Here is a 16,509-nt window from a genome sequence, read left to right on the forward strand (position 1 = left end):
TGTGTAACCATAAATTCTTTCCTCAACAGATGATGATCCTTGTTTTGAAGAACACATACTGCTAACTTTTTTTTTTTAAGATTAATAAGCTGTTTTTCCCTTTTGCCCAGGAATAGGAGGCACAAGAATTAAAAAGCTGGTTCAGAAGAGTTCCTCTGCCCAAGGATGGAATTTCAGGAACCTTAAAGAAACCAGTAAAAAATTCTTAAAGTTGATTGTGGCCAGCATATTTTTGTACCAGAGGAATACCAAGTGAAACTTAAGAACTGGGAAAAGATCAATGAACATAAAAAAGGGTGGTCAAAGAGGAGAAAAGTTAGTTGCTCATGTAAAAGAAGACTGAAGAGGACCAGAGGGCCCCACCCTAGAGAACCCTCTGGTTATAGTTAAATTGGGAAACAGAGAAAACGAAATAGAATTCTTAATATACACAGGGGCAACATTTTCAGTGCTGAATAAAACCCTAACACCTGTAACCAATAACTATGTTATAGTAAAAGAGGTGACTGGCCAATCTGAAAGGGCTTACTTTTGCAAACCATTGAAGTATAAATTGGGGAAACAATGAGGAATTCATCAATTTTTATATATGCCTAAAGCTCCATCTGCACTTTTGGGCAGAGATCTACTAGAGCAGCTGGAGGCAAAAATAATGTTTAAGAATGGGGAAATTATTTTGGAGGCAAAGGATCAACTATATGTAGAACCAAAGAAATTGAAGTTGGAAATGAAGAAGAGAATTTCAGGAAAATAATAGATCAGGTGTTTCCTGGAGTGTGGGCTTCTGACATACCAGGCAGGGCAAAGTCAAAACTCCTATCTTGCCAGTGAAGAAGCCTGACAGGTTATACAGGCTAGTACAGGACTTAAGGGTTGTTAACAAGATAACTGAAGGCTTGTATCCAGTAGTTGCTAACCCTTATACCTTGTTAACTTGTTTGACCCTCAAACTAACCTAGTTTACTGTCTTAGATTTGATGGATGCTTTTTTTTGCCTCCCTCTCCACGAAGCCAGCCAGATAATCTTTTCATTTGAGTGGGAGAATCCCAAAACTAGACAGAAGAACCAGCTCACATAGTGTGTGCTTCCCTAAGAGTACAAGAACTTGCCCACTATATTTGGGGAGCAAGCTTGCAAAGGATTTGGAATCTTGGGAACCTCTACCAGGAGAAGGACAGTTGTTCCAGTATGTGGATGACCTCCTAATAGCCACCCAGACCCAGAAAACATGTGTGGACTGGACGGTAAGCCTCCTAAACTTCTTGGGCCTGCAGGGGTATTGAGTATCCCAGAAGAAAGCCCAAATTGTGAGGCAAACAGTCATTTACCTAGGCTATGAAGTGAGTGCTAGACAAAGAACCTTAGGGCAGGATTGCAAAGATGCAATATGCCAGACCCCAAAGCCTCAAACAGTGAAAGAACTTATAACCTTTTTGGGCATGACAGGGTGGTATAGACTGTGGATCTATAATTATGGATTGCTTGTTAAACCTCTTTATGCCTTGATCATGGATGGAATCAGAGAACTTCAGTGGACAAAGGAAGCTACTCGAGCCTTTGACCAGCTAAAGCAAGCTCTCATGTCAGCTCCAGCCCTAGGACTTCCAGATGTGAGCAAACCATTCTTCTTGTTCTCTCACGAAAAGCAAGGGATCACCTTGGGAATATTAGCACAGAACCTCGGCCCATATTTATGGGGATTCACGAGAGTAAGATAGACTTAATTAGCATATCTAGTCTGGTAACTAGGATGCCCTGGAAAGAACAAACAGAACTTTGAGCTCATGAGAAGATGGGATTAGAAACCTGCTTAAAAGAAGAAGAGTCAATTAACCCCCTACATGGATATGTTGAAAAATGTATGAGTTGTTTGTATGATCTTTTAACCTAATTGTTGTAGTAGAAATTATTAACCTTACTGAAATGGTATGTAAGTTCTTGGAAAACCTGAGTAAAATTGGATTCTGATCATGGTCAGTCTCTCTGTCTCTCCTTCAATCGCTGATACATATTGGAGGGCAGTAGCCTATCTTTTCAAACAACTGGACACGGCTGCTAAAGGATGGCCAGGATGCCTCAGAGCTGTTGCAGTAGTGGCAGTGAACATCCAGGAAGCACGCAAGTTCACCCTAGGCCAGAAGATGACTGTGCTAGTGTCTCATACGGTGTCTGCAGTCCTTGAAGAAAAGGAGGACATTAGATCTCCCCACAGAGATTCCTAATGTACCAAGCTATACTGGTAGAACAAGATGATGTTGAGATTGTGGTAACTAACATTGTGAACCCAGCTTCCTTCTTCAGCGGGAGTATGGGAGAACCAGTGATCCACGACTGCCTGGAGACCATTGAAGCCACCTACTCCAGTCGCCCGGATCTGAAGGATACTCTGACTGAGGATGCTAAGATCTGGTTTACTGATGGGAGCAGCTACATTGTCAGTGGAAAGCGGCATGCTGGGTATGCAGTTACCACCAGCAGAGAGGTAATAGAGTCTGGACCATTGCCCACCAACACCTCTGCGCAGAAGGCTGAAATCAACGCTTTGATCTGAGCCTTGGAGCTGGCAAAAGGGAAAGAAATTAACATCTAGACGGATTCAAGGTATGCGTTCGGGGTAGTCCATGCACATGGAGCCATTTGGAAAGAGAGAAGACTATTAAACTCACAAGGGAAAAGCATTAAACATTCAGAAGAAATCCTGAAGCTGCTAGATGCTGTGCAGCTACCTAGGACATCAAAGCGCATCAAAAGGTGATCTCTGAATTGGAAGAAGGGAATATGCTGGTGGACAGAGAGGCAAAAAACACAGCCAAAGGTGAGGTACCCGATGAGACAATTGAGGCAGCACTTATCCCAGATGGAAAAATTTCAATTGAAGGTAAGCCAGTATATAATGAGAAGGATAAGAGACTTATTAAAGCAGAGAAAGCAAATTATAATCAGGAAGGGTGGGCCGTGACAGAGGAAGAGAAGCTTGTAGTACCCTCCTATTTGTTATGGTCATTAGTGCAAAGGGAACATGAGAAAACACACTGGGGAATAGACGCCTTGTATAGCTATTTGAAGGAAAGAATTATGGCCAGAAAGTTACGAGGTACAGTGATACAGGTAACCCATCAGTGTAGTCTTTGCCTCTGAACTAATCCCAAAAATACACCAAAGCCTAAAGTGGGACAAATTGGGAAAGGCTGTGGACCTGGGCAACAATGGCAAATTGATTTTACAGAGCTGCCCAGGAAGGGAGGATATCGTTACCTATTGATGTTAATTGATACCTTTTCAGGATAGCCAGAAGCCTTTCCTGCCGGGACGGCTAAAACCCAAGAGGTAACCAAAGCACGGTTGCAAGAAATAATACCGAGGTTTGGAGTTCCAGCCACCATATCCTCAGATAGAGGGCCACACTTTATTTCAAAATTGTACCCCATACCACCCTCAATCTAGTGGCCAAGTGGAAAAACAAACCACTTGATTAAACTACAAATTGTGAGATTGAGGCAAGAAGTAAATTTGCCCTGACCCTAGGCTCTCCCATTGGCATTATTGTGAATTCGGACAAAACCAAGGGCAAAAAAAAGAAACTGAGTCCTTTTGAAATATTGTATGGAAGGCAGTATGCAGTTCAAGAAGGAACAGCACCCATGCAAGTAGGGGAGGAAACCTTACATAAGTATATGGTGGCCCTAAATAGACAAATTAGAGAAATTGAGAAATATGTGGCTGGAGCTCAAAACAGGGAATTAGATGGGCCAGTACATGATATACAACCTGGGGATTATGTATATGTTAAGTCTTTTGCAGAAAAGACCTTGGAACCACAGTGGGAAGGACCATTCCAGATGCTTCTTACCACCTTCACTGCAATCAAGATCAAAGAACAGAAGGCTTGGATCTATCACTCCCGAGTGAAGAAAGCCCCAGAAGGAATCTGGAAGATCACACCAGGCAATGACGAACTGAAACTGAAGCTCACTCGGAACCACGAATAGATGGACTAATAGTTATTATGGATATTATGTGGAAAGTTGTAATTATTGCAGTAATTACCTTAACCATAGCAAGAGTCAACATAATACCACATAGGTACAATGTGACTGAGATAAACAGGTGTCAAGGAAAAGCTTATGATGCTTACTCTCATAAGGCTTTAAATAAGATGCTAAAAGTCACAAATGCAAGCTTATGGGAAGGAAGAAATGTTTGGGGGTGTAAGTATGCATTCGTACAGGACGAGTTCCACGAGGCTTACCACCCGCCCATGAGACCCATCCGGATTAGTCCTGAATGCTGTGACAAATGCTTGAGTAAATGTCCTCAATTTAGACTCAAAATAGAGGGGTGTGCAATAAGAGGGTATGACATTGACTTTAACATCACTCAAGTATGTACTGAGCTCCATAAGGACCAGACCAAGATGACTCCACCAGGGCCAAGAAAGGCTGTGATCCCCCAGGTGCCAGCTATCCCAGAAGTAGAAGAACAAATAACTCCTGTAATTACCAAAATTGGGCCATACGCTATTAAAAAGACAGGAGTTCAGAAGCTGATAATTAACCCAAAGTGGTCTTTAAAACGAGTAGAAATGGGAGTACAGGTAAATGCTTCTCACGTTCGTCCAGAATGTGCTCCATTTCTCAAAACCCCCTTTATGGACTGGATCACTTGTCTCCAAAAAAGTATGCCTCCTAATTTTAGAAGTAAGAGAGATCTCACTGAGGTGCTAGGAACAGAATTGGGAGTACTAAATACCATAGATTCAGAAGTACTGATTGTTACCCCTGCCCTTAGAGGGGCAACACATTGTGACGTGGGAGCGGACCTTCACAGAGGACAGCAGGCAGCAGCTTGGTGAAACATGGAATGCTCCTTTATTATCTGACTCCAAAGGCTTATATACATTTTGTACAGAGGGCCAAGATTGGCCCAAAGAGGTTACAACCTCCTGACTCCATTGGTCACTATGACCATCAGTCAAGTTCTCTCTCAGAGAACAAGAATGCAAAACATACAGATAATTTCTAAGAATACAATATTGTTTACATGAAGCAGCGTGAGAAGCTGCTGCAAAGACTCAAACACTTGAAAGCAAGAAATGCAGGGACAACATCTCACCCTTTTTACCTTAAAAAAAGAAAAAAGGAAAAAAGAAAATGAACTACAGTTCAATTTCTGTTCCCATGGGAGGACCAGTGGTTCCTCCTCTGTTGACCTTCATTCGGTCACGGTTTCTTGCTTTTCACATTGCAGGGTTAGTGAAATTCTGTGGCACCTGTAAGGTGCTCCATGGCATGCAAAGCCTTTGCCAATTAAATTTGCGGGGTTTCACCCTGCATTCCCCGTTTTTGAAGAACCAGGCCTCTGTGGCCCAACAAAAGGTTCTTCAGCAAATGGAACAAACAACATTGCTGACTCCCTTTAAATTGAACAACCCATCTGTGTGCCATGTTGACCACAGAAATTAAATCTGTGACTAAATGAAAAAGTTTCTGGGAAAACTGTGGAAATGCCATGACAGCAGCCCCAAACAACCAAATGGGCTGCCCATCCTCAGGGGTTTCCAAAACTTTGCCCTCAAAATCATCCTTCCAAGCAACACTGGCCTACCTCATCCTCCCAAATCATCTGTAAAGACAGTGGGTCCTTGCACTAAATTTCTGAATATCTTTGGGCCGCAAAAGAAAAATCCAAAGGATTCTTGCCACTCGCAACAGCTCATGGCTCCAGAGCATTTGGCAGAGAAACACTGCTTGCAAAGCTCCAATCAAATTCCTCCCATAATACTGAGAGTATGAATTTTACAAAAATCTGCACCCATCAAATTCACAAGCATTGTTGCCTGCATTTATCAATCAAGCAATGAGCTCATGCAAAAATGATTGATTGCCATTTTTGCGGCTGAAATCGAGCAATAATTAGCTCAAACAAAAAAAATTGTTTGTTTATTTTTTCAAACAATATTTTGCCGCCTTGTGGCAGATGGGGCAAAAATGACTCATTCCAGAACGTGCAAGGAATTGGACATTCATGAGCCAGTGATACCTGCAGGATACAAATGAATCACAGAAAACAATCATTCAGATTCACAATTGAGGATTGGCTTTTTGGAGGTGTTATAAAAAACCTCCAGTCCCCAGAGTTCTGTTTCGATGCAGAACACAGGAACGTCCCAGGACTGGTTGAAATTTCCAGATGATCCTGGTCCAACAGCTCCCAAACAAGTCACGAAGGGCGATGAATGGATCTTGAAAGACAGTCCATTCCAGCTGCCATACAGCAAAGGAAAAAATCGCAATGTCCGTTCCAAATTGTTCCAGGACAGTCTCTGATCAGAGCAACAGTCCAGTGAAATCCAGGCAGCTCAGTACTTCAGAGCAACTGCCTTCTCACCACCGACTCTTTGTCCTGTGAACAGAAAACTCAAACACAAATTAAACAATTTTGGTCCCTTCAGGGACACTAACAGGGAGAGGTGGGTGTGGGACTGAACTTTCCCAACAGACCTCCATCAGCTGTGGGGACTGGGAAGACTCTTCTGTCCGAGCACACTTCCTCTTTGCACCCCACTGCCCTTTTGACAGAGGCTGGCCATTCACATGGCTTGCCTTGCAAACATCTGCCATGTGATTTGGCCGTCCACACCTTCCACAAAGAAACAAGGGAGTGATTCCTCTTTTTTGCACTCTCTTTCTTTGTTTCTTGTTGGCCTTAGCATTAGTCTTGCTGGCCTGAGCATTAGATGAGGCATGATGAGCCTCTGATTCCTGTCCCGTGTGCTCCACAGGGACAGGGGTGAGAGCTTTTCTCACCGCACCCGCAGGGCTGGGGAATCCATCCCTGCCCTGCAGGGGGCACCGTGCTGACCCACGGCTGCCCACAGCATCAGCCTCGGTTGGGACATCATCCGAGACTGAGGGGGACCTGGGACCCCGGGACCCCTTGCAGCGAGGGAACACACGCTTGTGGCCACGCTGTCCCTTCAAAATGAACAGATCGGCTGCAGCTGCCTCCGCCGCGCTGCTCCTGCTCGGCGCGGGGGGAGATGGCAGCGCTGCAGGAGGCGTGTCCCGCTCGCCAAGCGCTGCCCCCACAGGCGCGGAGGGAGTGCCCTGATCGGCACGGGGAGGAGCGGGGAGGCTGGGAGGGTGTCCCGGCCCTGCATTCCCAAGCGGAGCCGCGGCTGTGGCTCCTGCGCTGCCCGGCTGCACCGCGCGGTGCGGGGCTGGCCCGCCCCCTTTCACGTGCGGCACCGGCCTGTGCGGGGGGGTTTCTTCTCGCTCCAGGGCCGTGCGGGGTGGCCCTGGGCTGGCCCCTTCACTCCTTGGGGCCGCCCCCCCCTGCGGGGGCTGGGCAGGCTGCATTGGCCGCCCTGGGCCGGCCTCGTTGCTTCTTGGGGCCGTCCCGCCGCTGACGGGCTGGGCCGGCCTCCACCCCCGCTCCGGTGGGGCACTTGGCTTGTCGCCAAACTGCACGGACCTGTGTGCCCCGTGCAAGTCCCCGCCGCAGGGGTGCAAGGCCGCCCTGCCCGGCGCCCCGGGACGGCGCAATCTTGCGCCGTTCTGCTGCAAGGAATATTTTATGGAAAATCCACAATGCGGGCAGTCCGCAAAAAACACCCCGCCCCCCCGATCCAAGAGCGCTCCCGGCGCCTCCAAGGCCAGGAAAGCACGGGGGGGGAGGGAAGTGGGGGAGGCGATCTTTGGCCTCTGCTGCAGTTTTTTTGGCATGGGGCTTGGGAGCGCTGATCTCTCCGGTCCCGAGGGACTTTCACAAGCCCCGAGGTTTTCCCCACTCCAGCGCCGATATGGCGTGGGTGGGAAAGGGGTCTGCTCTACAGAAGACCCCGTGCCCGCCTCAGCTGGTGCGCTGAGTGCAGGCAGGCTTCCCGCCAAGCTGCTGTGAGGGAGGGGGGTTGGCTGTCCCGCCCGTCTCCGAGGGGCAGGAACAGGAGGAATGACTCCACCGTCTTCCCTGGCACTCAGCCCGATGGGGCTGGAGCTGTCCTCAGAGCTGGAAGGCTGCAATTTAGGCAGCACCTTCTCCAGCCTGCTCCAGGTGGCTATGAGTTCCAAAAGCTTCACACTGCGATCTGCAAAGAAAACCTGGAGCAGATAGTCGCCCAAAGACTTCCACTCTGCTGTAGAAAAAACTTCTTCAAGGCTGCAAAAAAACCCATGAGTTCTAGCATAATAGAACAATTTCTGGAGAGTATCTACAGGAAAGGAGACTTCTTCTCTCCTCAGGACCTCAAGGCAAAGGTCCACCATGAGGGTTTCCTCATCTGAGGAGGGTTTAGAGATCATTATCTCTTACCACGACTCCCTCAGGCAGAGCAGGTACAGTCTCTCACTGGGCACAGAGGTCCACCGACGTGCAGTTCTCTCGCAGTCGGAGGTCACCGGTGTGACCTGTTCTCCCACGTCAGGAGTCCATTCAGACATGGACAGTGTCCAGATGTGCTGTTCAGACACAAAGGGTCAGCAGATGTGACCCAGCTGCAGTCCAGACACAGAGGGGTCACCAGATGTTACCCCTGCCCTTAGAGGGGCAACACGTTGTGACGTGGGAGCGGACCTTCACAGAGGACAGCAGGCAGCAGCTTGGTGAAACATGGAATGCTCCTTTATTATCTGACTCCAAAGGCTTATATACATTTTGTACAGAGGGCCAAGATTGGCCCAAAGAGGTTACAACCTCCTGACTCCATTGGTCAATATGACCATCAGTCAAGTTCTCTCTCAGAGAACAAGAATGCAAAACATACAGATAATTTCTAAGAATACAATATTGTTTACATGAAGCAGCGTGAGAAGCTGCTGCAAAGACTCAAACACTTGAAAGCAAGAAATGCAGGGACAACATCTGATGAAGAAATTAGCCTCAGTAGGGAATGATTTAGTCCAACTACAGCAACCTTTGCAATCCTCTCTACTTGCATTGGGTAACAATCATTGGAAATTGACCCAAATACTACCAGAATGGGAAAACACAGAAGAGCGAGATCATGAGGTAATAATTAATGCACTAGGTACAGCTAGTGAAAACATTTCTCTGACTCTAGGATGTACTCAGGCACAACTGTGGATGCAATCAGTGGCTTGCCACAGTTATCAGAGAAGGCGGAGAGGGAACATTCCCTGCTGAAATTCGCAAAATTTTTTGGGACCATGCCTCTGATATGGAGAAGGAGCTCCAGTCTTGGTGGGTGCTGGTCAATTTCACCTATAACCTTGTGACTAGTGTAGTGACAGCCTTTGTTTTAACTATACATGGTGCCTCAGTGGACCTAATACATCCAATAGTCCCCTTAGGATTAAACCATGAGGGAACTGTATTGTACCCTTCTGAACACAGGATGTGGGCATGAGATATTAAAGGAAAATGGCAAACCATTAATCTAGAGCCCTGTACTGCGAAAAGACAGGATACATATGTGAAGGGACATTAGAAGGTGACAAAACACTTGTTTGGATACGGACCAGAATATCTGTCACTTTGAAACGCATCCACGCAAACAGAAAACTTCACTGGCGTATACAGCACAAGGTTGTGTCTGTCTAAGGACAGCATGCCCCATCATAAAAATAGACAACCAAATTGTAAATGAGACCCAATTCAATTTGTGTGTTTGCAATTTTGTTAGAATTAAGAGATGTGATTTTTCCTATCAGGCACCTGTAATATCACATCAATATATAAAGGCAAACCTAACCACTGTGCAGAAGATACTGCCTGTGCCCATAGGAATGAATTTGACTTTAGTCACTCAATTGATGAAATATCCTGAATTGAGAGAAATCTTAAAGGAAATTAGGGAAGGGGGAAAAAGGACATTAATTACAATACACCATGACACAGATACCATCAAAGGAGATTTTAAGAGGCTTAAGGAACATTTGTCTCATCATCGGTGGGATGTGCTTTTTGGGTGGTCTCTGACAGCAACCAGTATACTAAATGCCTTATCCCACCCTATAGTTGTGTTGCTTATTTTGTTTAGTATAAGTTTAGTTTTATCTGTTGTGATACTTGTTTGGAATTGGAGGATGCTACAACGAGTAGCAGCCTTAACTTCACTATCAAAGGCGTATGGCTTGGTCTTGAGAGACACTAGCTGTATGGATTGGATTGATGAGGAAGACTCTATATATTGAGTAAAGGAATTTACTCACTTTAAAGAAGAAGTGGTAATGAAGCATTAATTTAGAAGAATTAAGGACTTTAGTTAAAATAGATATTGCTGAGGTAAGGTAGATAAGCTTCCCTTTTGTTAATAGAAGCTGGATTTAAGGAACTGATAAATCATGGAGCCTGTCAAACTAGGCTTTTGCATCCTGAATAATCAATAGACTCCAAGAATACAATACAATCATAAATCAAACAGTCCTGGAAAAACAGGATGCAGTGGTCACATAACACTAAAAGGCTAAAAAGTCAAAGCTGAAGAAGACCGTCTTACTTCATCATTTTTGGGACCCTACCTCATAAAAAGGACCACCGACCCATTTCAAAGAATAAACTACGCATGCTTAATAGCTTTTTGGCTAATTACCATACGAAGCGGGGAATGGGATGTACCAGAGTTATGAATATGCATTTGTGTTTTGGGTATTCAATACTCCTGTACATAAAAAGACCCTGTGATCATCTGTAAATGGCGGTGTGTATTTGGGAGCGGTCCCGCACGCTGCCTGGCGTCATAATAAACATACACTTTCTAACTTTAAACTGTTAGAGAGTCCTTGTCCGTCATAATTGGATATTGGTATTAGACAAATATCCATATTTATTTTTAATAAATCAGTAAAGCACTGAACAGAGGGAAGGGTCTGGAGAACCAGCAGTGGCTGGGAGTACTCAGCCTGGAGAAAAGGAGGCTCAGGGGGGACCTCCTCCACAACTCCCTGACAGGAGGGGACAGCCAGAGGGGTCAGGCTCTGCTCCCAGGAAACAGGGACAGGATGAGAGGAAACGGCCTCAAGCTGTTCCAGGAGAGGTTCAGGTTGGACATCAGGAGGAATTTTTTCATGGAAAGGGTGGTCAGGCCTTGGAAGGGGCTGCCCAGGGAGGTGATGGATTCCTCATCCCTGGAAGTGTCTAAGGAAGGACTGGATGTGACGCTCAGTGCTCTGGGCTTGTTGACCAGATGGGGATCGGTCAAAGGTCGGACTTGATGACCTTGGAAGTCTTTTCCAACCTCAGTGATCCCATAATTCTGTGAAAACCAGCCCATGCCCTGCAGGCTGGCTGAGAGGCCCTGCCAGCACCCATTGTTCGGGAGCTGAAGCAATCGGAGCCCTTTCCCGAGGAGGCTGGCGGGCCGGGCCGGGCTGTCCCGGGAGGGCCGTATAGCAGCAGGGCTGAGCACTGCTGTCATCATTCCACAGATGCCTCCAAACACGGCCAAGCGGTGCCACACGAGGCCACCAAGGTTGTGAGGGCATGGAGCCAGCTGAGAATGGGATTTGTGAATGGGAGCAGGATGGGCAGTGCCAACGGAGTGAGACCATGTGGTACCCCCTGGAAAGGGGATCTCTGAGCCCCCACTTGGAGGCAGCTGTCCCCTCACAGCCTGGTGCCAGGAGGGGACAAGGGACTCCCATGGGCAGCACTGGAAGGGCACTACTGATGTCTGACACTGGGCACCAAGCGCTTCCCTGCCTTTCTCAGCCTCATTCCAAGAATATCCAGTATGTCCACTCCTTCCCCACATTTTGGCCATTAGATCTGATTATCCTTGATTTACTCGCTGTCTGGGGAGCACTCAGGGCCTCTCCCTCTGTACAAAGCAACCTCAGCTGCATTCTGGCTGCAGCAAAACATCCCACCCTGGGGACATCCCTTGGAAGATTCCCCAAAACCCCAGTGCCCTCCTCAGCTGGGTGTGTCCCTCAACTCCTGCCCAGGAACTGGAGGGGCAGCAGGGCTTGCCAGGACTGTCACCCCATGACAAACAAGGGATGTGATCACAATCCCATAAAAACACATCATTGAAGCCCTTTGCCAATCACCTTGTGCTGATGGTGACTTCCTCCCTAGTTATCCCCACCAAGGATCTGCCTCACAGGTAATCACAGAAACTTCAAATTCCCCAGGGAATCCTCCTGAGCATCGAGGCAGAGGCTGGCAGAGCTGCCTCTCCCACCTGAGGAACCCGGACTTGAGCACCGGCCTGTCCATATCTGCTTGGAGTAAGAAAAACATCCACAAACCCTATTTCCCTTGGAATACTGACAGTAAAACATCCATATCACATTGCCCTTAGTACACTAGCAGCAGCAGTAGAGGGAGAGAAGCCAGAGGAGGGGTGAGCAAAGCTGTTCTCTCCTGAAGGGTCATGTGTGAGCCTGGTTTTGCAGGGAGTGGGAGGAGCAGATAATGTTTTCCTAGGCAGAGGAAACTCCTGGGTGGAAATAACACTGTGCCCTGGAAATGGAGCCATCAGCAAACAGGGCTGGTGCAGCCTCATCTCAGCAGGTGATGCTGAGCTGGGCACAGGCTCTGTGGTGGATAAACTGCTCCCAAGGGGAATGGGAGCAGTGAGCTCCCGTCACGGCCCTGTGCGAGCACAGGGGAGCCAAGGTCAGGGATGGGCAGTGTTCCTGCATGGTGGCTTCCTGGGACACCCACTCCATGCCCTCTCTCCTGGTTTCATTCATCCCCAGGTACACAAAAGGACCAGGAGTGCTGGGGCAGGAAGAAAGCTGAGTCCTCAGGCTAGGGAGAAAGCTGAAAAAGGATGGGAACAAGTGGGGCTTTGTGCGGACAGACAGGAAATAAGAGAGAAAGGACAGCAGGGCTCAGTGTCCCATAACCAACATGGTGCACAAGGCTTGGAGGGGCTCTGTTACTGTCTCAGCTCTTCCTAGATCTGGACAGGACAGTGCTGATCTCCTGCCTGCAGCACTCCCCCTGAGACATGGAGTGATGGGATGTTGCTGATTTTCTTAAATCAGGAGGTCATGATTTATATCAAGAGTTTGAACTACTGTGACTGAGTTCTGACCTGAGGCCTTGATGAGGCCTTGAAGCCTGTTGCGCAGCTAAAATTCCATCAGGTGTGTGGCGCAGCTAGAAAAAGACGCCTTAAGGTGTTTGGGGAAGATAATGGGGATTTGAAGGTCACTGAGTGAAGTAGTTAGTAGGCACATGTGTAGCCACCTTAATTGTAACTAAAATAATGTGTGTTTTCATTCTTTCCCTTGCTGTGTGCCAATGACTGAGCTATCCGAACTGTAAACTATATAGAAGTGTATAAAAGACGCCATTTCTCTCGAAATAAAGGAGTTGCGTAGTGTTAATCACATTGATCGGACCTACGTTTTCTCTGGCCAGTCTCTTTTTTTATTTATCTAGGTAGCCCTCACTAGAATGGGACAAGGGGGAATGACTTTAAACCAAAGAGAAGGGAAGTTTAGATGGGATATTGGGAAGAAATTCTTCCCTGTGAGGATGGTGAGGTGAGGAGGCCCTGGCAAAGGTTGCCCAGAGGAGCTGGAGCTGCCCCTGGATCCCTGGAAGTGTCCAAGGCCAGGTTGTACAGGGCTTGGAGCAACCTGGGAAAGTGAGAGGTGTCCCTGTCCATGGCAGGGGGATGGACAAGGTGATGTTTAAAAGTCCCAACCCAAACCATCCAGTGATTCCTCAAACCCCAGTCTGATCCTATGTGCACAGAGCAGGCACAGACAGTCCTGGGAAAGAAACCCACCACAGGGACCACAGACCTGCAGGAACAATGCTCTCGGCTATTCCAGCATTTCCTCCCAGCAGGGCTGTGAACATGCTGGAGGAGCAGGAAGGGATGGGGTGGAAGAGCCAGAGGGAAGCAGCCCCTGAGGGAGTCACAGGTGTCTGTGCCACGGCTCAGAAGAGCTGAGCCTCCAGCCTGGGTTGCAGATCCTTATATCACTCCCAATGATGTTCAACATTTGTTCATTCTGGCTGTAAAACCTCTCCTGGCTCCGCACCAGGTATTTCCCTCCCTCAGTGCCTCAGCCAGGGCTGAGCCGTTGGAGCATGAGCAGCTCACACACCATGGCCTTTGGGACTAATGGCACCAGCTGAGGTGACAGCCCCTCCATGAGAGCCCCTTTCCCATGGGGCTTACTGTCCTCACAGGTTAGGATGATAAACATGAGAAGGATAAAGCCTCCTGTGTCTTTCCCTGTGTCTGCAGGATCCCACTTTCCTGAGGGAGCTTGGGTAACCAGCTCCAGCACCCCATGGTCTTGAAGGAACTGGTTCACTTTAGGACAGAGCTTGAGGAAAATCCCAGGAATAGGAACACCTGAACCAATTCCCACAGCTGTGCCCGAGGTTGAGGATGGCTTTGTGGATGGAGAAGGAGCCTCCAAGCAGGCTCTGCCCTCTGTTCCGTGTACACTGGGGTTTCATGTCCATAAAATTATGGAATCATTTAAGTTGGAGTGGCTCTCAGGGACCATTGAGTCCAACCATCACCCCCAGCACTGCCAAGGCCACCATTAATCCATGTTCCCAAGTGCCACATCTACATGATTTTGACCACTTCCAGGGACAGTGACTTCACTGCTTCCCTTGGTGTCTGTTTCAATGCCTGACCACCTTTTCAGTGAAGAATTTTTCCCTAATCTCCCACCTAAACCTCCACTGGTGCAACTTGTGGTTATTTCCTCTTATCCTGTCCTTGTTCCCTGGGAGCAGAGCCTGACACACACACACACACACACCCCAGCTGCCCCCTCCTGTCAGGGAGCTGTGCAGAGCCAGAAGGTCCCCCCTGAGCCTCCTTTTCTCCAGGCTGAGATCCCCCCCCAGCTCCCTCAGCTGCTCTTTATTTTCCAATCCTAGGGAGCTGATGGTCTCTCGGAGTTTAGCCATGTGTCACGATCCGCTAATACAAGCGGGGGTTGTGATGGTTCATTAACTGATCTCAGAGTGCAAAAACAACACAGAGGGGATTTCAGTATTAATCAAAACAAATGCACCTTTATTGAGTGCCAACAGCAAATGCAATAGAAGGATTAGAAAGGAAATAAAGTAGAGAGAGAGAAGGGAGAGGGTAATAGCTTTCAATGGAGAGACGAAATCCTCGTGATCCGGCCAATAGATCCATCTTCTTCCGTGGGGAGATCTCAAAGTCTTTGGTTAACTCAGGGGTCTTTTATAGTCTTTTTGAGGTCCACTGGGAGGGGGGGGACAGGACGGTATGTTGAGGGAACAGGTACAGGACAGTGGAGAAGTCCATTGCAAACAAATACGTGCCAGTTCCGAACAGGACAAGCTCGTCCCAGCAGTGAGCAGGACCCATTGTTTCAGGACTGATTCCCATGGGAAACCAGTCTTGGTCCAGTGAACACACCTGCAGGCAATACTTGGAAAACATTCAGTCAGGCCAGCATCCCTGTGTTGGAATTTTAAGGGTTTCAGTCTTGGTCCTTGGAGGGGGGCTTCAATTTTCATCCTTGACAGCGGTCGTGAGGCAGATGAGGGATCTTCGGACCGTCTCTTACACCATGCCAAGAACCCCCTAACAGGGATTTAGGGACATGAATAAGGGATGTCCCTGGAAGCTGCTTTTGCTGTCTGGTGATAACTCTCTCCCAGTCCCCCAGAAATGGAATCATTGGGTGCAGGGGGAAAATGGGCTACTGAAACACAAAAATCAATATGATTCCAACAGAAGACATTTATTGTTTACATAAAGCCACAGTTATAGTTTCTAGCACTACTGTTCACACATACAGGAGTCTCTCAATTGGCTAAGTCATTTGTCCATCAGACAGGCACACATCCTTCAGGGCACCTAATTGGTCAAGTGTCCATCACCACGTTGTGTGTGTTCTAAGTTTTGCACTTCTTGTAGACACTTTCCCAGGCTCTTGCTCATTATTTTTAGACCTGTTGTTGTTCCCATAGCCTTGACGAATCCCTGAGAATTCTGAAAAACAAGACTGCAGGTGTCTTCTTATCTACAAACAGTTTGGCTGGTACAGGGAATGGCCTAAATTATTGTTGCAGTATTGGACACACAAAGGACAAGGCAGACAGCAGAAAGTCAGGCAGGAAAGTTTTATTTTAATATTTCTGACTCCATTTATATACACTTTTTACAGAAGGCAAAAGATTGGCTACACAGGTTTCCACCTCTTCGACCTCATAGGTGAACATCACCATCAATCATATTTCTCCTCCCAGAGGAGAAATATGTAAACAAAGTAGATAATTCTAAATATATACATACTTTACATGAAGCTGCGTGAGAATCTCCACTACAAAATTGCAAACACTCACAAGGCAAGAAAACTTAGGGCGACAAGTTATTCAAACACATTGCTACAATTGGGGGCTCTCTATGGGGCTGAGGATGTGTGGGCAGTGAGGGGACACCAGGCTCTGCTCTCAAGGGACAGTGCCGTATGTGTGTCTGCTGCTGGAGCCCCCATAGTCCCTCTCCACTGGGACCTGTTGACACCGGGATGAGGATGGGACCAGTACGTGAGGGTGAAGATGGAGGTGAGAATGAGAATTCA

The sequence above is a fragment of the Zosterops lateralis genome (assembly GCF_965231275.1).
Source record: "Zosterops lateralis genome assembly, chromosome: W".
Classification (NCBI taxonomy): Eukaryota; Metazoa; Chordata; class Aves; order Passeriformes; family Zosteropidae; genus Zosterops; species Zosterops lateralis.